Source organism: Chelonia mydas, chromosome 7 (assembly GCF_015237465.2).
Source record: "Chelonia mydas isolate rCheMyd1 chromosome 7, rCheMyd1.pri.v2, whole genome shotgun sequence".
Lineage (NCBI taxonomy): Eukaryota > Metazoa > Chordata > Testudines > Cheloniidae > Chelonia > Chelonia mydas.
The window spans coordinates 59,450,360-59,476,809 of NC_057853.1; positions in this window are offsets into that span (position 1 = coordinate 59,450,360).

Genomic DNA, 26,450 nt, shown 5'->3' on the forward strand with positions numbered 1-26,450 from the left:
GAAGATATTGAACAAAACTGGCCCCAGGACCGACCCTTGGGGCACTCCACTTGATACCAGATGCCAACTAGACATGGAGCCATTGATCACTACCCATTGAGCCCAACAATCTAGCCAGCTTTCTATCCACCTTATAGTGCATTCATCCAGCCCATACTTCTTTAACTTGCTGGCAAGAATACTGTGGGAGACCGTGTCAAAAGCTTTGCTAAAATCAAGGAACAACACGTCCACTGCTTTTCCTTCATCCACAGAGCCAATTATCTCGTCATAGAAGGCAATTAGATTAGTCAGGCATGACTTGCCCTTGGTGAATCCATGCTGACTGTTCCTGATCACTTTCCTCTCCTCTAAGTGCTTCAGAATTGATTCCTTGAGGACCTGCTCCATGATTTTTCCAGGAACATCAACCAGCAGCTCAGCTGAGAAACCAGAGAAGGGTTGGCTCACAGAGGGCTCCACTCTCAAAGTTCTCAATTGGGGGAAAACATCCAGAACCGTGGTTGGCTGAGGAGCGCTACATAAACCAGGAAGTAACAAGAGGAAGTTGTCTGAGCAACTAGAGGAATCTCTGGCTTACTGCTTCTATGGACCCCTCCTGCTTACCAGACTCCTGAGTCCTGCATTCTTGCCTCCTCCCGGTTCCTGCTTGCTCCTGGTTCCCGTCCTCTTATCCCAGACTTCAGTCTACGCCCAGTTGCTGCTGTCTTGCCTTACTCCAGACCCCTGCTCCTCCGCTTTACCTCTGACATTGTCTCCAGCTCTGATCCCTGGCTTGGCATCTGATGCTGTCTTCAGTTTTGACCCTTGACTCTGACCATTAGGACTGACTCCTGCTCTGGCCACTAGGCCTGACTGCCCATGCCCTGGTCATTGCACCATGTCCATTCTAGTGGAATTCGGTAAGGCTCCCTGTAACACAGAGGCAGACCTGGACTTTAAGGTGTGGGGAATGCTCACCATGCCAGGGGCATGCCTTGGTGAGAAGTAAGGGGGCATTATCTCATGGCTTGCCCAGGCCAACCCCCTTTATCAGGCCTGGGTGTGGTCGTTTCCTGAACTGTGTCATGCTAGACCTCAGGATAGGCAGTGGGCAAGAGTAGGGCCACAGCCTCCACAGGAGAAACACAGCCTATGGCGGCAACGATGCTTTTTCCTCAGGGGTCACATGGCAGTGGGTGCTATCCAGCTGCATGGGTTCAGGGTCCAGGTTGGAAACAGGTATCAATGGGCATCGGTCGAGTAGTAGCACAGACCTCTTCTCTTCCTCACGTTGCTCATTAAGCCTATTGTTAACGTGTATGACAAAGTTGACAAAGGCATCTAAGTTGGTCAGGGCCTCCTCATGAGCTAGCTCATCCTTAATCTCCTTGCGTAGTCCCCACCAGAATTGGTAGAGCTGGGCTGCTTCATTCCACTCAGTGTTGAACACTAGTTGCCAAAAGTGGGTGGCAGTTCCTGCCCCTACTGGACTTTGGACAGGGCCACCTCTGCCAAGCAGGCATGGTGGAGATCATCAAATATGTTGGGACCCATGGAGGAAGGCATCCCAGTTTGATAGCATCGGGCCCGCTCATTCGAGTAGAGGCAAGGCCCAGTCTGATGCATCTCCCGTCAGAAGGTTAACAATAAGCTCTACTTTTGCTTGGTCAGTGGAGTAGGACCGGGACTGAAGTAGAAACAGCGGGTGGCATTGGTTGATACACCCCCTGAATGTTTGGCGGTCCCCATTAAAATGTTCTGGGAGGGGGACTGGATCCGGTACACAGGCACAGTGCTTGCCCATAAGTGCAATGTTCTCATCCTGCAGGCGGGTAACCTGCTGTCATAGCATATGGTGGTCTGCAGTCGGCTGTGCCAGCTGGGCCCGCAGTGCCATGTTTTCATCATGGAGCTGGGTGGATTGTCTGAACAGAGTATGCTTCTCTGTTGTGAGCTGTGATGCTTGGGCTTGAAGCATGGGGAGCTCCTCCTGGGAATGGTCAATTCATTCAGGCATCTCCAGTACTGGCGGGGAAATGCCAGGCGGGGAGTGGTCTGCTGCCACCATGTTCCCCCAGCGTAGGCCTTCCCACAGTCTAGGGTGGTCCAGGCAAACTGTTAGGATCCTAACAAGGGCTGTCAGGACCAAGGGTCAGAGCAGGGTCAAACCTGAAGCTGGGAGTAGCAAAAGAGTTCATAGTCAGGTTCCAGGCCAGGGTTGACCCCAACTGTTGGAGTCAGGCTTCAGGGTCCAGATCAGGAGTGAATTCCAAATCAAATCAAGGCCAATGCCAGGAGTGCAGAGCAGGAGATCTGCATTGTTGCCTGGACATTTCCTGGAATGCCCTTGGGTTTATATACAGCAGGGAGCCAATCAGGAGCCATGAGGCTGCTGCCTTTTAGACCCCTTGAGACAGGACTTCCCATGGTCTGTGTTCACAGCGAGTCATGGGTAGTGGAGCACAAGCTGGTTACAACTTTTACTGGGTGCAGCATGAAGATGTCTGCCTCCTGGCAGGCCTGGGTTCTAGACCTTCTGGGCCTTACAGTAGCCCTGTCCTGGTCTGACTAAACAAGGGCTGTATAGTATAAACAATTACTGAGGGCAGTTGGTGGGAAATGGGGGATTAGAATGCAGCCCTAGGAGGGAGGAGAAATTTTGTTCTGGGAGTAGCAGAGGAGTTCTTAGCATGGTATGTTGCCAAGGCTGTTTGGAGTCATTATCCAGTGAAGTTAGTAATGCCCATGCATGCGTAGTGCCTCATTTCTTAGGCCCGGTCTACACCTAAAAATTACTACACCTAAATTTCACACCCAATGTGCCATAGTTAGGTCGACATAACCCCCACTGTAGATGCAGCTAGGTCAATGGAAGAATTTTTCCATCAACCTAGCTGCCATCCAGAGAGGTGAATTAACTACACTGACAGAAAAAAATCCCTTCTCTCGATGTAGGATACATCTACACTATGGCGTTACAGTGGCACAGCCACTACTACGCCATTACTAATCCCATCTTCCAAGTAGGGTTTGAATGGGATGCACTACACAAAGCAGGGGGCATGTGCTAAAATATGATGAGAAAAAAAATATTGAACAGTTCTCTCATTCCTCAGCACCATCCACCCTGTGCACTGACTGAGACAGGGGTACTGTGAGGGAAAAAATAGCATGTGACCATGTAATTAAAGATTGTATATGAATATAAATACATAACATCAGGCAACCTTAAATCTGCCATTTCCTGATTACTGAGTGCTTGACTTTGAGACCTATATAACTTTAATAATGGAGCTTTTGTATGTAATTTAATATTTACACTAAAGTAGCACTTAAAGACTCATATCAAGATTGGGTTCCCACTATGCTGGGAGCTGTACAAACATATAAGAAAAATGATCCCTGCCCTGAGGAAATGATAAGTTTCAAAGAAAGCATCTAGATTTAATTTGGTCTAATTGCAGATATAATATTGTTAGTCTTTGGGGCACAGGCTATCTTTATTTTTCTTCACAAGGACATTGTTAGCACCTGACAAATAATAAATAATAATAATAATTAATCATCTACTGAGTGAAAAATAAACAAATACTTTTAAAAGAACATTCTTTCTTAACAGCTCATCAGTGACAGAAAAGGTCACTAACTCTCCCCACTGGCACCAATCAACCAAAAACTCCCCAAACCACAGAAGACCCACCCACCAGCCAATCAGAGAGCCTCACCCACTTTCCTCACTTCCGTTGCCAGCGGGCACTAGTTGACAAAAGTTGACTCTGCCCAGAGAGATAACCCTGCTCCTTAGCCAATGAAAACAGCCAGAGTCAGGCATTGGGTTGGTACAGCGGTGAGCACAAGTATAACTATCTGGGCGGATTGCATTCAATTGGGTCCCACAGTGATCCCTCACAACTAACATAATTCTAGGGTGACCACTCTCCTTACAATGTGTATGATAATCAAGGTGGGCCATTTCCAGCACAAATCCAGGGTTTAACAAGAACGTCTGGGGGGGAGGTAGGAAAAAACAAGGGGAAATAGGTTACCTTGCATAATGACTTAGCCACTCCCAGTCTCTATTCAAGCCTAAGTTAATTGTATCCAATTTGCAAATGAATTCCAATTCAACAGTTTCTCACTGGAGTCTGGATTTGAAGTTTTTTTGTTGTAATATAGCAACTTTCATGTCTGTAATCGCATGACCAGAGAGATTGAAGTGTTCTCCGACTGGTTTATGAATGTTATAATTCTTGACATCTGATTTGTGTCCATTTATTCTTTTACGTAGAGACTGTCCAGTTTGACCAATGTACATGGCAGAGGGGCATTGCTGGCACATGATGACATATATCACATTGGTGGATGTGCAGGTGAACGAGCTTGAGAGACAAATCTTGGGAGACAGGCCAGTCCTTGCCTACAGACAGCCCCCCAACCTGAAGCAAATACTCACCAGCAACCACATACCACACAACAGAACCACTAACCCTGGAACCTATCCTTGCAACAAAGCCCGTTGCCAACTGTGCCCACATATCTATTCAGGGGACACCATCACAGGGCCTAATAACATCAGCCACACTATCAGAGGCTCGTTCACCTGCACATCCACCAATGTGATATATGCCATCATGTGCCAGCAATGCCCCTCTGCCATGTACATTGGTCAAACTGGACAGTCTCTACGTAAAAGAATAAATGGACACAAATCAGATGTCAAGAATTATAACATTCATAAACCAGTCAGAGAACACTTCAATCTCTCTGGTCACGCGATTACAGACATGAAAGTTGCTATATTACAACAAAAAAACTTCAAATCCAGACTCCAGCGAGAAACTGTTGAATTGGAATTCATTTGCAAATTGGATACAATTAACTTAGGCTTGAATAGAGACTGGGAGTGGCTAAGTCATTATGCAAGGTAACCTATTTCCCCTAGTTTTTTCCTACCCCCCCCCCAGACGTTCTTGTTAAACCCTGGATTTGTGCTGGAAATGGCCCACCTTGATTATCGTACACATTGTAAGGAGAGTGGTCACTTTAGATAAGCTATTACCAGCAGGAGAGTGGGTTTGTGGGGGGGGGGGGGGTGAGAAAACCTGGATTTGTGCTGGAAATGGCCCAACTTGATTATCATACACATTGTAAGGAGAGTGATCACGTTAGATAAGCTATTACCAGCAGGAGAGTGGGGTGGGAGGAGGTATTTTTTCATGCTTTATGTGTACAAAAAGATCTTCTACACTTTCCACAGTATGCATCCGATGAAGTGAGCTGTAGCTCACGAAAGCTTATGCTCAAATAAATTGGTTAGTCTCTAAGGTGCCACAAGTACTCCTTTTCTTTTTGCGAATACGACTAACACGGCTGTTATTCTGACACCTGTCATAATTCTAGGGCGTTTCAACCCACTTTAACATTTTGAAGGCAACACACAATGGGAGATAATGTCAGCATGTGTCAGTGTTTGCCATGGCACTTTCAGTTAGCAGGGATGGCCCAACTACCATCACCAATATGCACAGGACCCAGCGACTGTCAAGGATCAGGCCCCAAGCCAGCACTGTTGAACATCACAGTTGCGTGAAACAAACCGCAGCAAGCTGGGCACTGTAAAGTGCAGGCCCCAGCCCAGGCCCTTGTGTGCTTTGATTGGTTTGTTTGTTACAGAGCTGTGAGGTAAAGACAGAGGCTGAGCTCTAGCTCTGCGAGCCTTTTGCAGGTCCCTAGCACAGAGAGGCGGAATGGTGTTTATATCCTTAATTCCCTGGCTGAGGGGGCAGGGCCGCATGCATTCCAGAGACTCTTTTTGATCTAAATTAAAGTGGCTGCCCTCTGCAGTATAACCTCTCCCCACTTTCCCTCAACCCTCCTCTGAAGTGGCTCCGGCACTAGCATGCCCCTAAAAACGTACTTTTTCCGAGCCCTCTGTCTCGCTGTGCAAAGTTGTCACTGGATACAAAAGCTGTTTTTAATAAAGTTAAAAAGGAAGGGATGAAAAGAAGATGAAATTGAGCAGCCCAAGCTGTATTATTGCTTCTCAGTATGGGAGCTGCCCTCTCGGAGGTGCTGGCAGCTTCCAGGAAGGGGGTGATGTGTTGCCATTGCTGCCTGAGGGCAGTGCAAATTATTTGCCTCTGTCAGGCTTCAAAGAAAGCAATTATACTTAAGTAAAGCAATGAATAGATATTACAGCTTGCCAGCAGCTTTGAAAACAGAAAAGCTCTTTGAAGGAGCACCACACCTTTGACTAATGCGGGGTAACACATATGATAATTGTAAGACTGTCCTGCCCCTGAACCAAGGGAGACAGCGCATGTTAGCCAATGACTCCTATGTGACACAAAAAGAGTCCAATGGCTGCACTCAGTATGAGCTGCATATTTAGTGAGGACAGCCATTGTGAAGGGACTTTGAGCAGTGGCACATACAAAGTCAGCTTCCTAGTGACGTTCTCAAAGAGCCTTTGATTGGAAATTGCTTTGGCAGGGGGGCTCACCTGCAGAGAGGAGTCTATAGTCCTTTTGAAAGCACAGCAGCTGCCAGGGCTGTAAGTCTGGGCACCTAGTGGGAAGAAGAATAGAAGATGGGGAGCCTTTGAATGAGAGGCCACTTAGTAACAGAAGGCATGTGCCAAGCTTGCAAAGTAAGAAAGAAAACTGCTCTTCAGAGTTTACTAAATATTTGAAGGAGACTTTTTTCTCAGCTATTCTGTCCCCCTCATGTGAATAACAATGCAAGCAACAAAGTCACTGCACTGCAGAAATATACAAACAATCAGCCAATGAAAAGGGTGAAGAGTTAACTGAAGTGTGGAAGCCATCAATTAAAGAGAGCAAAAGCTAAAAACCCAGCAGGAAATGCACATTCTAATGCAGAGTTATGTAGGCAAAGTGAGCAGATGCCCCATCAATGTGTTTCTATAATTAATTACTTGCAGTGCAATAGCAAAGTAATGTGCATTTCACATCTGCAAGTAGGAGTTGTTGCATTTTATATTTCTCGTTCAGCTTTTTTCCCTGCCTATGTTAGCATCAATAGATGCAACACAATATTGTTAATATTGTATTTTCCTAGTGCAGCCTGGTCATCAAAAATTAAGTTACTATGTTTAAAAAGAATAAATTATATTAGGCATCTGTCATTCAGATGATATATGTAAAGTCAAGTTTTTGTTAGGATGGTCTAAAATTAGGCTTCTAAATCCATATTTAGGCTTCTAAATAAGTGGCCAGAAGAACTGAGCACACAACAGCTCCCAGAGCCCAGTTCAGCAAAACATTTAAAAGCATGATCTTAACTTCTTGAAAAACTTGCCTGACGTATTTCCTCTTGCAAACACAATTTCACATTTCAGCTCAGTGAAAACATTCTAAAGCCAAGCGTCAAACAGGTTTACTTTCATTAGTCTGTCAGGTTTCTTCTTATCCAGTGTCTGAAGGGAAATTTACTAAACTGGTGTTAGCAACTGGGAAATTCTCAGAAAATTTCCTAAGTGTAGACAGAGCTCTAGTATCTTCATGGAGGAAGAACTGTGGTTTTAAGTTTAGGTTGCTGTCCTGAGAAAAATGAGCTTGGTTATCTCAATTAAATGAAAGCCCAGACAGTAAGGACACTGCTTGTAATCTCACATGATTTCTTTGGCACAGTTGGAAATAAGCATCTCCAGAAGTTTGGCAGAGGAAATGGACTCATCTAGCATCTGACCCCAAAAAGGAAGCAAATCAGTTTTGTGTTTGTGTTTTGAGTTGTTTCTCAGCCATCTTCTGCAAAGCTTTATATTTTCCTAAGAGCTCTTTCGAGCTCTGTCCCGAGCTGATTCATCACAGAACATTTCAAAAGTAACCTGAAAGAGCAATCATCCCAACAGAACAGCTTTGTAACAGCTGGCTTTCAGCAGGCAATTTGTCTGTTCATTAATTCCCTAAGTACATCTTACTCTGTGGACTTAAAGGAGGCCAAAGTTTGCAGAATAACTGTACAACCAAGAATAAATTATTCTAGCAACTTGTGGCTGTTGAGGATTTTAAACCTCTTTGTTATGGATGGAGATGGCTGTCTCAGATTTATTCAGATTTTATGCTTGCATTGCTCCAGAGCAGAGTTAAGGTTGTTTAGATGGGCAGTTTGCTAATCCATGTGATGAGTGACACGTGTTAATGGTGCTGGAGGAAGACTGCACTTTCTAGTTGTTGCTGGGGATTCCTAGTTTGTTTAGTTTTTGTTAATATTTGGGTTGTTGGTTACTGTACTTGAGCAACCTTCACTGAAACACTGGGTAGAGTTTTTGTATTTTAATCTCCTTGTTTTTTGGAAGTCATACACCATAGAATTATGGATATAACTAACAATGTAGACATCAAGTTAAACTTCAGCATTTAATTTTAAAGTATGCTGATTTGGAAAACAAAATATTTAATATTAATTTTTCCTACAATAGCTGATAGTTATCTTTCAACCTCAACATTTACATGTGTACAAATATCAATTTTGAAAATACTTTCTGAATCTAATGTGATTAATCTAAAATAGTGGTTTTTAACCAGGTCCGTGGACTATGTCTAAGATTTCCAAAGGGGTCCCCACCTCCGTTAGAAATTTTTTAGGGGTCCGCAAATGAAAAAAGGTTGAAAACCATTGATCTAAAGTGTTCCAGGAACTGTGATATGTTTCCAGAAATTTCTTTAAATTAATTCTTGCGCAATATTTTTCACCACCGTGATTCAAGAAGCACTTAAGAACATCCTTAAAACAGCCTCCCTATTCAGGAAAGCAGTTAGCATACACCTAACTTTAAGCATGTGCTTAAGTGTTTTCCTGAATTGGAAACATAATGTTTAACACAGACGTTTGATTTCTATTTTTCTTTTCATTTTAACAGTTAAGAGAACTCTTGTTAAAGGAATCATTACAGACTGTAAAAAGAAAAGGAGTACTTGTGGCACCTTAGAGAGTAACAAATATATTTGAGCATTAGCTTTTGTGAGTTACAGCTCACTTCATTGGATGCATTCAGTGGAAAATACAGTGGGGAGATTTATATACACAGAGAACGTGAAACAATGGGTGTTGCCATACACACTAAGAAAAGGAGTACTAGTGGCAGCTTAGAGACTAACCAATTTATTTGAGCATAAGCTTTCGTGAGCTACAGCTCACTTCATCGGATGCATCCGATGTACTCTTTTTCTTTTTGCGAATACAGACTAACACGGCTACTATTCTGAAACCACACACACTGTAAAGAGAGTGATCAGGTAAGGTGAGCTATTAGTAGCAGGAGAGCGGGGGGGGGCGGGGGCGGAATCTTTTGTAGTGATAATCAAGGTGGGCCATTTCCAGCAGTTGACAAGAACGTCTGAGGAAGGGGGGGGGTAATAAACATGGGGAAATAGTTCTACTTTGTGTAATGACCCATCCACTCCCAGTCTTTATTCAAGCCTAAGTTAATTGTATCCAGTTTGCAAATTAATTCCAATTCAGCAGTCTCTCGTTGGAGTCTGTTTTTGAAGTTTTTTTGTTGAAGTATTGCCACTTCTGGGTCTGTAATCGAGTGACCAAAGAGATTGAAGTGTTCTCCGACTGGTTTTTGAATGTTATAATTCTTGACGTCTGATTTGTGTCCATTTATTCTTTTACGTAGAGACTGTCCAATTTGACCAATGTACATGGCAGAGGGGCATTGCTGGCACATGATGGCATATATCACATTGGTAGATGTGCAGGTGGACGAGCCTCTGATAGTGTGGCTGATGTGATTAGGCCCTATGATGGTGTCCCCTGAATAGATATGTGGACACAGTTGGCAACGGGCTTTGTTGCAAGGATAGGTTCCAGGGTTAGTGGTTCTGTTGTGTGGTGTGTGGTTGCTGCTAATTATTTGCTTCAGGTTGGGGGGCTGTTTGTAAGCAAGGACTGACCTGTCTCCCAAGATCTGTGAGAGTGATGGGTCATCCTTCAGGATAGGTTGTAGATCCTTGATAATGCGTTGGAGAGGTTTTAGTTGGGGGCTGAAGGTGATGGCTAGTGGCGTTCTGTTATTTTCTTTGTTAGGCCTGTCCTGTAGTAGGTAACTTCTGGGTACTCTTCTGGCTCTGTCAATCTGTTTCTTCACTTCAGCAGGTGGGTATTGTAGTTGTAAGAACGCTTGATAGAGATCTTGTCAGTGTTTGTCTCTGTCTGAGGGGTTGGAGCAAATGCGGTTGCATCGTAGAGCTTGACTGTAGACAATGGATCGTGTGGTGTGGTCTGGATGAAAGCTGGAGGCATGTAGGTAGGCATAGCGGTCAGTAGGTTTCCGGTATAGGGTGGTGTTTATGTGACCATCGCATATTAGCACCGTAGTGTCCAGGAAGTGGATCTCTTGTGTGGACTGGTCCAGGCTGAGGTTGATGGTGGGATGGAAATTGTTGAAATCATGGTGGAATTCCTCAGGGGCTTCTTTTCCCTGGGTCCAGATGATGAAGATGTCATCAGTGTAGCGCAAGTAGAGTAGGGGCATTAGGGGACGAGAGCTGAGGAAGCGTTGTTCTAAGTCAGCCATAAAAATGTTGGCATATTGTGGGGCCATGCGGGTACCCATAGCAGTGCTGCTGATTTGAAGGTATACATTGTCCCCAAATGTGAAATAGTTATGGGTAAGGACAAAGTCACAAAGTTCAGCCACCAGGTTTGCCGTGACATTATCGGGGATACTATTCCTGACGGCTTGTAGTCCATCTTTGTGTGGAATGTTGGTGTAGAGGGCTTCTACATCCATAGTGGCCAGGATGGTGTTTTCAGGAAGATCACCGATGGATTGTAGTTTCCTCAGGAAGTCAGGGTGTCTCGAAGATAGCTGGGAGTGCTGGTAGCGTAGGGCCTGAGGAGGGAGTCTACATAGCCAGACAATCCTGCTGTCAGGGTGCTAATGCCTGAGATGATGGGGCATCCAGGATTTCCAGGTTTATGGATCTTGGGTAGCAGATAGAATACCCCTGGTCGGGGTTCCAGGGGTGTTTCTGTGCGGATTTGTTCTTGTGCTTTTTCAGGGAGTTTCTTGAGCAAATGCTGTAGTTTCTTTTGGTAACCCTCAGTGGGATCAAAGGGTAATGGCTTGTAGAAAGTGGTGCTAGAAAGCTGCCTAGCAGCCTCTTGTTCATATTCCAACCTATGCATGATGACGACAGTACCTCCTTTGTCAGCTTTTTTTATTATGATGTCAGAGTTGTTTCTGAGGCTGTGGATGGCATTGTGTTCCGCACGGCTGAGGTTATGGGGCAAGTGATGCTGCTTTTCTACAATTTCAGCCCGTGCATGTCAGCGGAAGCATTCTATGTAGAAGTCCAGTCTGTTGTTTCGACCTTCAGGAGGAGTCCACCCAGAATCCTTCTTTTTGTAGTCTTGGTAGGAAGGTCTCTGTGAGTTAGTATGTTGTTCAGAGGTGTGTTGGAAATAGTCCTTGAGTCAGAGATTTCAAAAATAGGATTCTAGGTCACCCAGAACTGTATCATGTTCGTCGGGGGGGAGGGGCAGAAGGAGAGGGCCCGAGATAGGACAGATTCTTCTGCTGGGCTAAGAGTATAGTTGGATAGATTAACAATATTGCTGGGTGGGTTAAAGGAACCTCTGTTGTGGCCCCTTGTGGCATGCAGTAGTTTAGATAGTTTAGTGTCCTTTTTCTTTTGTAGAGAAGCAAAGTGTGTGTTGTAAATGGCTTGTCTAGTTTTTGTAAAGTCCAACCACAAAGAAGTTTGTGTGGAAGGTTGTTTTTTTATGAGAGTATCCAGTTTTGAGAGCTCATTCTTAATCTTTCCCTGTTTGCTGTAAAGGATGTTGACCAGGTGGTTCCACAGTTTCTTTGAGAGCGTGTGGCACAAGCTGTCAGCGTAGTCTGTGTGGTATGTAGATTGTAATGGATTTTTTACCTTCAGTCCTTTTGGTATGATGTCCATCTGTTTGCATTTGGAAAGGAAGATGATGTCTGTCTGTATCTGTACGAGCTTTTTCATGAAGTTGATAGATTTCCACTCCATATGGCTAAATTCAGTGTAACACTCTGCTCCAACCAGGGCTGCTTTTCTGGGTGGCTGCTTCCACAGCCACTTTCTCCTTCTCTTTACTAGTTTGCTGTTTGGTTTGATCTGGATTGTGGTATGTGCTTTCAGCCTGAGCTCTAGCATAACAAAGGTTTGGTCTGGGGATTCCCTTTGGGGCTTTAAAAGTGTGAAATGTTTATGGCATGTCCTGGGAGCAAGATAGCCCTAAATTCTGCAGCACAGTGGGGTCAGGTGTGCCAGGGAGCTCAGCAGGACACTGGAACCATGGGCATTCAGGAATCAAGGCACCTTATAGAGCTCTGTAGCTGCACAGCCAACCTAAATGAACCACCTTTCCAGTACTCCTGAGCCATCCCTGCTACCTATCGCATGCTCTAACCCTCAGCCCTTCTTCCTCTCCCAGCTCTGTGCTCCGGGGGATATCCCAAATTTTTAGATTTGGTAAGTCACACATCTTCCTGCCTATAGGCTCTGTCTGCATGAAAATCAATAAATTGCAGGTTTGCATAAATATGCACTATTAACATACATTTAAATAATTTGCATACATTCACAATGCTCTCTGCTCAGATACTGAGAAAACAAGGAGAGAAACTGGAGAGATGGGGTCACTGAGACCTCGGCATTTCATTCTCTCCGTCTGCATCAGCATTCATTATCCCCTTCCCTCTCCACCAAAGCTTTTAATTGTTCCAGGACCGGCTCTAGGCACCAGCAAAGCAAGCACGTGCTTGGGGTGGCACAATATCAGGGGCAGCATTCCGGCCACCTTTTTTTTTTTTTGGCTTGGGCAGTTGCGCTCTTGGAGCGGCAAATTTTTTGCTTGGGGCAGCAAAAAACCTAGAGCCGGCCCTGATTGGTTCCCTCCAAAAGCAAGTGGATTTAAAAACACCCTCCTCTTACTTCCAGAAAATAACTTCACTTGGTCCCCCCTCCAAGATCGCCCACCCCATTTTTCAAACACATTTCTTCCTTTTTCAAAGGCTCCCTGCCCCAAAAACTGACATGAGAAGTAATTTCCCCTTCCACAGACCCAAGTAATTGCTTAAGGAGTGTAATTTCATCCCCAGAACGAGTTCTTTTACCAAAAGCTCCCCCAAAAAGTCCACCAAATTGATTTTACCTCCCCTCACCCATACCAACCATTTCCTTCTAACCCTTGGGCCCATCAACTTCACAAGCGCAGGGGAGTACAGCACAAGGAAGATTTTCTCTCCCTCCTCTAGGCCTGGGGGGTGACAGCACAAGGAGCCAGTAAGGCTGGTATTGCCCTGAGAAGCTCTCAGCCCATCAGCTAGGAGGCAGGGAGAGAGGAGTGAGCGTCCTTTCTCCCCATGCTGAGAGACCAGGCTGACCCTTGGCAAATGCAGCAGCTCTGACTGGCTGCCCTTACCCAAGAGGCAGGGGGAATGGCAAAGGGCAGCCAATCAGAGGAGACTTCCCCGCAGACATTTACAAGTGTCTGAAAATTTGTAGTACCAGGAAAACTTGTAACCTTGGTAAGTGTGAAGTCAGCCAGACTCACAACTGCAGCGTGGATGATTTGGACATCTCTCTAGTGTGCATGCGTGCGGACAGGCAAAGGCCTATGCACCAGTAAACAGGAAATTCTCTGTTGTTCCAGCCATGCATGGATATGATAACTGGCTGGAGAACCAAGCAAATAGAAAATGAACTCAAGTATCAGATTCGAGGGGTGGGAGTTGTCCAGGAGGGTGCTGCAGGGATCACTGCCTGCATGTATTTGTAGAAGTAAATATCAAGGAATGCCAGGAATTATGAGGGTGGCCTGGGGAGGTGAAATAAAGAGTAAGGGGATGAAATTAAGCTAAGGACAAAGTAAGCCAAATGTGAAGGAGATGGCCTGATTTATTGGCCATGGAATCATCTCTGAAGAAACGGAAAGGAGTCCCCATCTCTTGGGTTATTTATTAAAACGTGACTGGACTAGAGATCTAGAAGTTGTACTGCAGGGAAGGAACCAGCTCTGGCCACCCTGAACATCTGCCATTATCTGATTCAAACAGTTGCAAAAGAAGTTAAGATCAAAGCCGTCAACCTCACTGGATGTGTTGTGCCTGAACTCTGAGAGGCAGATTAAGATGTATTGGGGCCCTGGACACAAAGAACATTTGGGCCCCCCACACCTCAAGGGCACAGAGGCACCGGAGCAGGGGGGCCGAAGCTATGCCCGCTCACTTTTTAACATGGGCGTAGAAAGCCTTGGGCAGGTGCAGAGTGAGGGCAGCAGGAGCTGCACTTCTCAGTGCTGTAGCTGATAAGGTGATCAGCTCCCCCCAGCCACAAAGTGCAGCCCCTGCTAGGGGCGCCAGCTTCTTCCCAGTGGAAGGGCTGACGTGGGCGTTATCCCCCGCTCACCAAAGGGCAATGCCCCCTGCTCCTCCTCTCCCTCCCGATATCCCTAATAGCTGCCCAGGGAGCCTGGGCCACTGTGTGGAGCCCCGGGACCTCCACCTGCTCTGGGTGACGCACCCCGGGAGGGCACGGAAGGGGGGGGGGGGGAAGACATGGGCCCAGGGCTGCTCTAGGGAGTTATTTGGGAGATATCCAAGGGTTATGACTAAGGCACAAAAAGATATTTAAATCTATTACTTCTCACAGCTAGATTTCCAAATTAATGCCTCAAAGAGAAATTCTTGCAGCTACTTTCTTCAGTGATCCCACAGTAGTGAAGTCAGTCCAGCTTTAAACAGAAAAATCTGCACTGACAAGCTAAATAACCTGGTGCTCCTTTGGAATTTTGAAATATCCACAGAATCCCAAGTGTGTCCTTGTTAGCCTGGAAAGTGACCTGACCAGGCCCTACTGCATGCGTTATATCCTCAGACAGTTTGGTGTTCCCTAATGTGAGCACAGCTGTACAATGCTCCTTTGGGTCTTAGCACCGGGGTGGCCACCCTCTTTGAAGTCCAGGTTCACATTTGCCAGGGCCTCAAGGAGTCAGAGCACACAATGGAGGATGTCAGGTCTCAACTGGCATGTCAACATGAGCCACCTGGAAAAGCAAACACCATCATAGAATTTAAGGCCAGAAGGGATCACCGGCTCATCTAGTCTGACTTCCTACATAGCACAGGCCACCAAACACCACCCAGCAACCGAAAGCTAACCCCAATTAGTTAGTTCAGTGAGGAGGAGAAAATGCACTGGAGGAACATTTCCATGAAGCAAATCTGGGTACAGGTGAGAATGCCATCGAGCAGCTGCTCAGAGTCCAGGGCAGCTCCCTGCAGGCCTGGAATATGAAATGAATGGAACAGAGAGAGAATCCAGCCCATGAGTGGCTGAGGCAGAGGGCATGAAATCCCTAGAGATACACTGTCTGCACAAGAGAAATGGCATCCTTAACAATGTCCTCTCCTCTTTTCACACCTCCTTCTTGGGTTGTTTCCATTGTCAGCTTACTGCTGCTCACTGCCAGAAGAGCCAAGGGCATCGCCTGAGGAGTAAGAACTAGCTGTGCTCTGTTGGGGGCTCCTTGGGCTATCAACTCCTCCACGCCAGTCACTGAAGGGCTCTGTGTGTGTCACTTTTGCTCTGGAGCAAGAATACAGTGGTTACAATCTACACTGGCCTAAAGGAAGGTCCTGAGATGGGTCCATTCAATGACATTCTTGATGAGAAATGCCACCCAAAGGAAGCCTGCCATATCTCCGAGGGTCAGCTCTTTTCTCACGGAGTTCTGATTGAATAAGAAGAGAATTAGCCATGGCTGAGTGATATTTTAGAATGAAAAACACTAGGAAGTAGGTTCCCAAAGCAAATGGTGGGGGACTTTTCTAAGCCATTGCCACCGAGAGCTTGACAATGCCTTGGTGATTCTTGCTGTAGGCACCACGGTAAAGTGATCACAAAGATTTGGGATGGGGAGTAACTTCCCCAGAGTAAATAATGGCAAATGACTATTTTTATAGTGGGCACTGAGCAGGGACCATCCGCCAAGAGCAGCATCACCTGCTCTCAGGTTATCTCATAATATCTATATGAGTTTTAAAAATCTGCTCAGGGGAGCATGGGGAGCAGGAGAGAGACCTTGTGTGGGAGGAGACTGAATAGAAAATGAGACAATATGGGCTGCACACGGGAGATAGGAAATTGGGGAGCATGGATGGATAAAATGAACGAGGCAGGAGACTGGAGGGTCTGGGAGAGATATGGGGAGGGCTGGGTGGGTAGAGCCAGGACAGTGATGGGGAAGGGGATATAGAGGGAAGAAGTGACAGCACCACAGCTGAACTGTCTCAGTGATTGGGTCAGATCTGGGATTTTCAGTTTTTCCATTGCAGGGAGCAAAGCCAACCATGGGGTTCACACCCAGAGCCAGATCCAAGCTTCCTCACAGTTTGGAGTGTTTTGCTTCTGGAGAGAAAGTTTAATGTAGGAGTCCAGGCTTATCTCTGGATGAGGTCATATACTGTTTGTGCTGAGCAGATGAGAAGCAGGTAGGGTGGGCAGGCCAGAAGACAGGATGGGGGTGGGGGGAGTGGAAGACAGGAGCAGCAAAAAGACCATGAGAGCAGGCCAAATACCGAACAGAAGTATTTATTGAACACTTCTGCATTATTAGTTATAATTCTACCATTTCAAGCAAGTAATGGACCAATAAAAAAGGAGACTTTTAAAAATGTGCTTAGCTAATTTTGTTTCCTAAAATTCTCTCCAAAGCAAGCAGAACAGCAAACTACCTGGCCAACGTGAGGCGTCAGAGAGCATGAAAGATGGTCAGGAGAGCAACTGAGTATTTGCCTGGGCTATTAAGGAGAGCAGCTCCATTCAGAGTATTCAGCCAACCCTGCATGTCTGTGCAGAGGATTTATCCACCCCCACCTCCACTTCCCCATGGAGAACCCTGTATGCACACTCCAAAAACACAGGAGCAGTGGCACTGCCAGCCCAAATCAGACACAGGGTCCATCTAGCTCATCTCCCGGTTCTGCGATGCAGTGGGAGGTGCAGGAACCGTTGAGTGGATAATTCTTCTCCCTTGCCCGAGGTATACATTCCCTGCAGAGCTGTGGGGAACCCTGACCAAAACCAACCCTCTCCAGTGCAGAAACCTAGCAGTTGCTCTGCCCTGCGCTGACTGGTTGTCTGTTCCAATCATATCCCTCGCAGCCTCCTCATCTCAGCTTCACTGCACACCTGCTTTCTCCTCCCCTGCCCTGTCCCCCTCATCCCTTCCCCTCCCTTCTCTTTGGCTGATACCTTCCTAACTCAACCCACACAAGAAAAAAAATTGTGACACTAACATGACATTTTCTGCCATCACCATGTTTCCTCTGTGGTGTGTTGGACTCCTGGCCCCACCCCGGGCCTGCCTGGTCTATTTCGCTTGTAAGCTCTTTGAGGCAGAGTCCATCTGTTGCTGTGTATCTGTGCAGTGCCTAGCACAATGGGACCCTGGGTACAACTATAATAAACATGATTAATAATCATAATGGATGAGAAAACCATCTGCAGACATAAAGAGTGTCTGAGAGGCGCACACAGCCCCCTGCTAAAATATACGGAGCTGGCCATAGTAAGAGGCCTCAACTGTATTTTGTTTGCACTGGGATGAAGAAAGCCTATAACTCTTCAAAACCACAGCCTCCAAAAGTGATCTGCGCAAAAAGCCTCTGCCAACTCATAGATTCCTAGATTCCAAGGCCAGAAGGGACCATTGTGATCATGGGCGTGTAACGCAGGGTAAAACTTCCCCAAAATAATGCCTAGAGCAGATCTTGTACAAAAACATCCAGTCTTGATTTTAAAGTTGTCAGTGATGGAGAATCCACCACGACCCTTGGCCAATTGTTCCAGTGGTTAATTACTTTCACTGTTAAAAATGTACTGTCTGAATTTGTCTAGCTTCAACTTCCAGTTACACCTTTCTCTGTTAGAATGAAGAGTCCCGTAGTAAATATTTGTTCCCTGTGTAGGTATTTATAGACTGTGATCAAGTCACCCCTGAACCTTCTCTTTGTTAAGCTAAATAGACTGAGCTCCTTGAGTCTGTCACTACAAGGCATGTTTTCTAGTCGTTTAATCATTCTCGTGGCTCTTCTCTGAACCCTCTCCAATTCATCATCATCCTTCTTGATGTACACTGTTCCAGTGTTTATGAACAAGTGTCACTTCCACTCACTCACAATGATGAGGGACTGAGAAAAAACAGGACACATTCAAATTGTTGCATTTAAGCACCACAAATACTACCATGTCTAATCGAACCCTCTTCTGGTAGCTGCAGAGGAAAATAGGAAGGGATGAGGCAAGGCAGCAGGTACATGCCTGGAGCAAACTGATCCACCATGTTCCTCAAGAATGAATATGCAGGTAATTAAGGAGGATTAACCTTCCATCCCATTGCCATTGCTAATTACTTTTCTTGGAGGATGTAACTCCACTAGTGGACACTGAGACCTCTTTCTGCAACTCTTCTGAATGCCTTGGCTGATTGTACCAAGTGTTCCAAACTCAGGTGCATGTTCCCTGAGGGCAGAAAGCACCAGGATCCTCAGACATTAGCTACAATATGGGAAAAGGAAGAAATTCCCTTAATTCTCTACACTGATGGTGCAAATGTCTACAAAATTATGACAATGCAGACAACGCAGTAAGCAATCACCTCCAGACAGATACGGAAAATGGATAATTCCAAATCAGCACAGTGACTGACTAACCTCACAACTGCAGTGGGACATGAGCCCTGGCTAATCCCACAGATCCAGTGCACTAACCCCTCACGCAAATAAAATATAGTTCTGTCTAATCAAACACCTCCATAGTGATGTGGGTTCCAGCTAATCCCTCTCCTCCACTGTGATATGTGATAATTAATCCCATGCCTCCATAATGACATAGCTCCCAGATAATCCCATACCTCCAGCATGACATAGGCTCTGGCGAATCCCACACCTCAAGAATGTCATGGGCCCTGGCTAATCCCATGTCCCCAGAGTAATTTGAGCCCTGGCCAGTCCACCAGATCCACAGTACCATTAGCCTGGGATTAGGTGTCTGGATAGAGGGGGAATATTGGGGTTAGGTGGATGGAAAGATTAGGATTAGGAGACTAGGCAGATGTCTGGGTTTGGATTAGGAGGCCAAGAAGAGGAGAGGATTGGGATTAGGAAGACAGGGAGAAGGGAAGGATTGATATTAGGTGGCTAGGTGGAAAGGGAGGATTAGGAGTAGGAGGCTGGATGGAGGAAATGAATGGGATTAGGCGACCAGGTGGAAGAGGAGGATTGGGATTAGGAGTCTGGATGGAGCAGAGAGTTGGGATTAGGAAGTTAGGCAGCTGGTTAGGATTTGGATTAGGTGGAGGAAGGATTGGGATTAGGAGGCTGGATGGAGGGGAGGATTCGGGATTCGGAGGCTAGGTTTGTCAGAGAAGAGGTCTCAGAGGAAAGGAAGTTGGATAGGGCAGTTTTCTGAAGAGACAGCAAGACCTCTTCCCAGACTCACAGGACTGTATGCCACTGAACCATGTACCGTCCTGGCCACGTTTTGTCAGCCTGAGCAAAGAGTTTGTAGTGATGGCACAAGGGGAAGCACATCATGAAACTGTGTTTACATTTTTGCAGATGCCACTGAGTTTACTCAGAAATGATTTCTCACTCACTTAAACATTTCGTATATCATGGCTCCCCAAACCTATCGCAGCCTGGTCACCTGATTACATTCCTCATAGTAAGGCCTCCATATAGCTCAAAAGCTTGCTGAAGTCCTTTTCTAACAAGTGTGGTTACAATTTTCTTTTTCCAGACAAGGAAGTGTTTTCCCTCCTACTTTCCCCATAACTCAAAAACATCTGATTTTGCTTAAATTTGCGGGGGGGGCCTTGGAGAGTGGCTATGTATGGAAATTTTCAGCCCAAAATGTGAGTTTTAGAAAGTTGTTAATTTATAAAAATAGGGGGTTATTAGAGAAACTATGCTGCAACCTTATCTCATAGGATTAGTGAACAGCAGCCACTAGAATTGGATTTTGATCCATTATGATTTTGAAAGATAACTATGCCTCTACACTGATGACAGACTGGAAAGCTATAGAAGAGGAGAGGAGAGGAGAGGAGTGGATGCGGGGGGGGGAGCGTTGCTGTAAGAACAGCATGCTGAGCAGAGTTAAGCCTGTCTGAAAACTGGGCTCACCAACATTTGGAAATGAAAAAAGAGGCTAAATTCCTCAAATAAATTATTTGTTCACCTCTAGTACCAGGAAACAATGGTGCACAGAAGTGTCGTTGGTAAAGACTGTGAGCTCTGTACTGTGCAATAGGAAGCAGATCACCTCTAAAACATTTGCAGATGTTTATATCCGTTACAAGCAAGATTTTTTAAAAAGTTCAAATTAGTCACCAACTAACTGAAGAATCTTGTCTCCCTCTGACAGCTCAGTCCACAGCTCTGATCATCACAGGGGTATAAATCAACTTGCAGCAGCGGACAGCTATTTACTGTAAATCAAAGCTGTCCACACAGCTGTTGCAAATTGATTCATTCCCTGTTGGTAGCTGGAATGGCTGCTGCTGACTAAAGTGCAGCAGAGAATAAATAATTGTTTCTTAATATCTGGCCTATTTCAATCTTTTATTTTTGACTTGTTTAACATCTGTAGAAATTCAGAGGCAGCCTTAATTTGGTCTTTCCTTTGTGAGCAGTGGAGACGCTTGGTAATATCACCAGACTATCATATCTGAAGAATCTATACATCAACAGTATGCGTACAGTAGGGAGCTGGTAATGACACTTGATTCATAGATTCAAAGCTGCTAAGGCAAGAAGAGACCCTTATGACCACCCCATCTGACCTCCTGCTTAACACCTAGTAATTTCTGCATCAAGCCTAGAACTTCTGGTTGAACAAGAACGTCTCTTCTAGGCTACACTACAGCCAGGATCCACGCTCTAAGATCAATCCACCAGCGGTCGATTTAGTGGGTCTAGTGAAGACCCGCCAAATTGACAGCAGATTGCTCTCCAGTCAACCCCTGTACTCTACCCCCAAAGAGAAGAGTAAGGTACATTGATGGGATAATTTCTCCCGTCGACCCTGCGCGGTAACTCAACCTAAGGTACATCAACTTCAGTTATGTTATTCACATAGCTGGAGTTGCATAGTGTAGATCAACTTACTGCTGTAGTGTAGACATAGCCTATTTCTCCAATGGGGGGAAAAATTGAAAAAAGTGACAGAAATAGTTTTTTCTCTCCATCTTCTATTACTTAAAAAATTCCCCCTTTTTCCCCACTGGAAAACAGCAGGAAAAGTGGGTTTCCCCCCCTCAGAAGGCCCTGTGTAGAAGGTCTACGGGGCAGGACTGGTGGTGGAAAGGGTGTACTGGGGACAAAATCACAGCACAAAGTGCTGTAAAGATTATGGGCAGGGCTGCAGGCATAAATTAGTCAGGCTTTGCCCCCTAAGGGTATGTAAATTACACAAGGGACCTCTCCAGCCCCCAAGCCAGCCCAGGATCAGGAGAGTGCAAATGTGGCTTAAAGCTGCATTAGCCCTCTTTTCCCTTTGGCTCTGAGGTCTCTACTGTATCTCTTAAGAGGTGCAAGACAGAATCTTACCCTTTGTTCCTAGCCACTTGATTTCATATTTGGCTGTATTACAGAGCACTCTGTTTCAGTCACCTGTCCTCATCTTTTTTTTTTTCCCATGGGGAAAAAAGTGAAGAGATGGGGAGAGTAAAAAAGCAGGTGAAAGTGGGCTTTTCTTTATCAATTTAGATGGAATTTAAAAATTTGAAAAATTTCAAAAGATGCAGATAGGTATTTAGTGGGTTTACAAAAGCACTTGAGCATCTTACGCCAATTGAACTTAAGCTATTATCAGTTGGAAATCATATTGCATGTGTTCACAGTGCCACTGGGGCAATTTTAAGCATCACTGGGAGCAGGGGTTGACAGTACGGCTCATGCATGTGCCACACTCAGCTTGTCAGTGCCCTGACTTACTCCACTTTGGCCAGGACCCATATCTAAATGTCTCTGGGAAACATCTCCACTGATTTCAAAATGCAACATTTCAGGTCAGTTCAACAAACTGAAATATGCCAGTCTGGATCAAACTGACCTGAAACGAAAGGAAAGGAAAGGAAAGGAAATATTTCATTTCAGTTTTCCTGATGTAAAATCAAAACATTTTGACATCTAAATTTTCCCAGGGAAAATTGTTTTCACAGAAACTGCATATTCCATTGAAAAATCATTTTGGTGAAAAATTTCTGACCAACCCTAGAGATTACCTTTAAACAGGGTGGATAAAAATGTATGTTTAAAAAAACCCACATTTTTTGATTTTTTATTTAAATTAAATACAGGGTTGGTTTTTTTAAAATAAAATCTATTTAAAATTAAATTTGAAATTATGATGTGTTACAGTCTACATTTACTATAATCTGTTCAAACCATTTAAATTAAATTTAAAAATATCAAACAGTGCAAGTTTGCTGCCATGTTCTAAAGAAAGTCCAAACAACTGAACTGGGAGAAGTCACTGGCTAAGCACCTGGAACCAGAGTTTGTTGAAGTGTTAACCTAGCTTTTGACAGCAGTAGCTTCTTCTGGAGGCACAGAGAGAATGTTTTCTTCATTTTAATTTATTCAACTGGTTCATACTAAATTCAAAGTTAAAAAACCAATGAGATCTGAAAAGGCAGAAAAGTTTGTTTCTGTCTCCCACACAGTCCATGAGGAGCTAGCACCCTCGCCCCCTCCCAGTCCAGGGGGAGCTAGTCTCTCCCACACAGTGTCCAAGAGGAGCTAAACCCCCCAGCGCGTGCACACACACAGTCTATGAGGAGCTAGAGCCCTGCTGTCTCCCTCCTCTTCCCCCCCGCCCCGAATTGTAGAATCATAGAAATTTAGGTCTCATCCAGACCCCTGCGCTGTGGCAAGACCAGGTAAACCTAGACCATCCCTGACACGTTTGTCCAACCTGTTCTTAAAAAACTCCAATGACGGGTAACGCTTGGTAACCTATTTCAGATCTTAACAAACTTATAGTTTGAAAGCTTTTTCCTAATATCTAACCTAAATCTCCCGGGCTGCAGATTAAGCCCATTACTTCTTGTCCTACCTTCAGTGGACATGGAAAACAACTGATCACCTCCTCTTTACAAAACAGCCTTTAACATATTGGAAGACCGTTATCAGCTTCTCCCTCAGTCTTCTTTTCTCAGGACTAAACATGCCCCATTTTTTAACCTTTCATCATAGGTCAGATTTTCTAAACATTTATGAATTTTTGTTGCTCTCCTCTTGTTCCAGTTTATCCACATCTTTCCTGAAGTGTGGTGCCCTGAATTGGACACTGTACTCCAGCTGAGTCCTCACCACTGCAGAGTATAGCAGGACAATTACCTCCCATGTCCTATGACAACACTCCTGTTAATACATCCAGGAATTATATGAGTCTTTTTTGGGAACTGCATTACACTGTTGACTCATTCCATTTGTGATCCACTATAACCCCCAGATCTTTTTCAGTAGTATGACCACCTAGCCAGTTATTCCCCATTTTGTAGTTGTGCATTTGATTTTTCCTTCATAAATGAAGTACTTTGCGCTTGTCTTTATTAAATTGTCTTGTTTATTTCAGACCAATTCTCCAATTTGACAAAGTTGTTTGAATTCTAACCCTGTTCTCCAAAATTTTTCCAATGCCTCCCATCTGCAAATTTTATAAGCTTACTCTCCACTCTATTATCCAAGTAATTAATAAAAATATCGAATAGTACCAAACCCAGGACTGACCCCTGTGGGACCCCACTAGATATGCCCTCCCAGTTGGACAGGGAACCATTGATAACTTTTTGAGTACCATCTTTCAACCAGTTGTGCACAGTGATGAACTGCCAAATTGTATCATACTGTTCAGCCACTAGGTGGAGTCATGTGTAAATTATTTAGCTCACAAAAGCTTATGCTCAAATAAATATGTTAGTCTCTAAGGTGCCACAAGTACTCCTTTTCTTTTTATATTTAACTTGAGCTCACAATACCCATTCTTGACTGTACATTAAAGTATCTAATTGTTAACAAATCTCTGGTGTATTTGTCTGGGAAGGAAGCTTTGTAGCCACACCATATCTGGTACAAGAGCCTGACCTGCAACCTACTATGTACGTGACATGGTGTCAGAAGTAAACTAGTATCCAAGAAGAACAGAAGGAAATCAGCAACAAAGATTGCAAACGGGTGTCAAAGCAACAAAGGTTCCAGGATCAATCTCAGCAACATACCACTCTTCAGTGCCACTGAGAACTTCAGTTTTGGTAGACCTACAGAATGGACAGATTGGAAACAATATTTTGCAAGGATTTTCATTACAAACAAATTCCACAAGAAAACTGCAGACATTCAGGTGTGCTCTTAAATTTATGCTATGGGGAAGCAAGCAGAGCAAATCTTTAAATCTTTTGATTTTACTGAAGATAGTCACATAGATGACTATGAGCTGTAGCTCATGAAAGCTTATGCTCAAATAAATTTGTTAGTCTCTAAGGTGCCACAAGTGCTCCTTTTCTTTTGCAAATACAGACTAACATGGTTCTACTCTGAAACCTATACAAGGATTCGAGCTATGCTTGATGGGTACTTTATACCTCTGAGAAATGTGGTTTATGAAAGGGCATGTTTTTACCAGACAATTCAGGAACCAAGAGAAAATGCTGAATTTTTTATAACAGCTTTGCATGCATTGGTTGAAAACTGTGATTTTGGGACTACAAAACATGAAAATATCAGACACAGACTGATTATATGGTTAACAAAAAGAACCTTTCACAGCAGCTACAATTAAAGACAGACTTAAACCTACCTATAGCTATTGAAATAGCAAAGCAGTCTGAGCTGGTAAAACAGCAAAACCCTAGAGCAACTTGTCAAACTTGAAAAAACTGAAACCAGCTTAGAAGCTGTAAACAGACACATGAGTTCTGAAGGCCATTACCATAAAAGCTATGAGGAAATTCCAGGCAAACACCAAAGCCTTTCAGCCTAAATGCACAAGATGTGGAAAAAATCATAGCCTAAGAGATGATGCATGTCCAGCCAAAGGTGCAAGATATGGACATAAATAAATATATAAAATGTGGACATTTTGCAGCGGTTTGCCACACCAAGGTAGTCAGGGAGTTGTCTAATACTACAGACACACAAGACCATTGTTTCTGGGATCTATCCTGCTTGATGACATAGAACTGGCCTGGAGCGTGAAAGACTATTGAATTGAAAATTGACTTTTAGGCCATGTCTACACTACGAAAGAACTCCGATTTTACAGAAGTCTATTTTTGGGAACCGATTGTATAAAGTCAAGTGCATGCGTCCACACTAAGCACATTAATTCAGCGGTGTGCGTCCACAGTACCATGGCAAGCGTCGACATTCTGAGCGGTGCACAGTGGGTAGCTATCCCACAGTTCCCACAGTCCCTGCTGCCCATTGGAATTCTGGGCTGAGCTCCCAATGCCTGATGGGGCCAAAAATTTGTCGCGGGTGGTTATGGGTAAATGTCGTCAGTCAACCCTCCCTCCCTCCCTCCGTGAAAGCAACAGCAGACAATCATTTCGCGCCCTTTTCCCTGGATTGCCCAAGCAGACGCCATAGCACGGCAAGCATGGAGCCTGTTCAGCTCACCACAGCAGTTATGACCATTGTAAACACCTTGCGCATTATCGTGCAGTTTATGCAGAACCAGAACCTGAAAAACCAGGTGAGGAGGCGACGGCAGCGCGGTGATGAGGACATGAACACAGATTTCTCTAAAACCGCGGTCCCCAGCAATTTGGAGATCATGGTGTTACTGGGGCAGGCTCATGCCATGGAACGCCGATTCTGGATCCGGGAAACAAGCACAGAGTGGTGGGACCACATAATGTTGCAGGTTTGGGATGATTCCCAGTGGCTCCAAAACTTTCGCATGCATAAGGGCACTTTCATGGAACTTTCTGACTTGCTTTCCCCTGCCCTGAAGTGCAAGAATACCAAGATGAGAGCAGCCCTCACAGTTCACAAGCGAGTGGCAATAGCCCTGTGAAAGCTTGCAACGCCAAACAGCTACCAGTCAGTCGGTAATTAATCAGCGAAGCCAATATTCCCATTGCTATTGCTGCTTGCTGTGTGCTCCACAATCTCTGTGAGAGTAAGGGGGAGACGTTTATGGCAGGGTGGGAGGTTGAGGCAAATCGCCTGGCCGCTGTATACGCGCAGCCGGACACCAGGGCGGTTAGAAGAGCACAGGAGGGTGCGCTGCGCATCAGATAAGCTTTGAAAACCAGTTTCATGACTGGCCAGGGTACTGTGTGACACTTCTGTTTGTTTCTCCTTGATGAAAACCCGCCTCCTTGATGAAAACCCGTTGCCTCTAAATTCCCTGTAAGCCACCCACCCTCCCCCCTTCGATCAC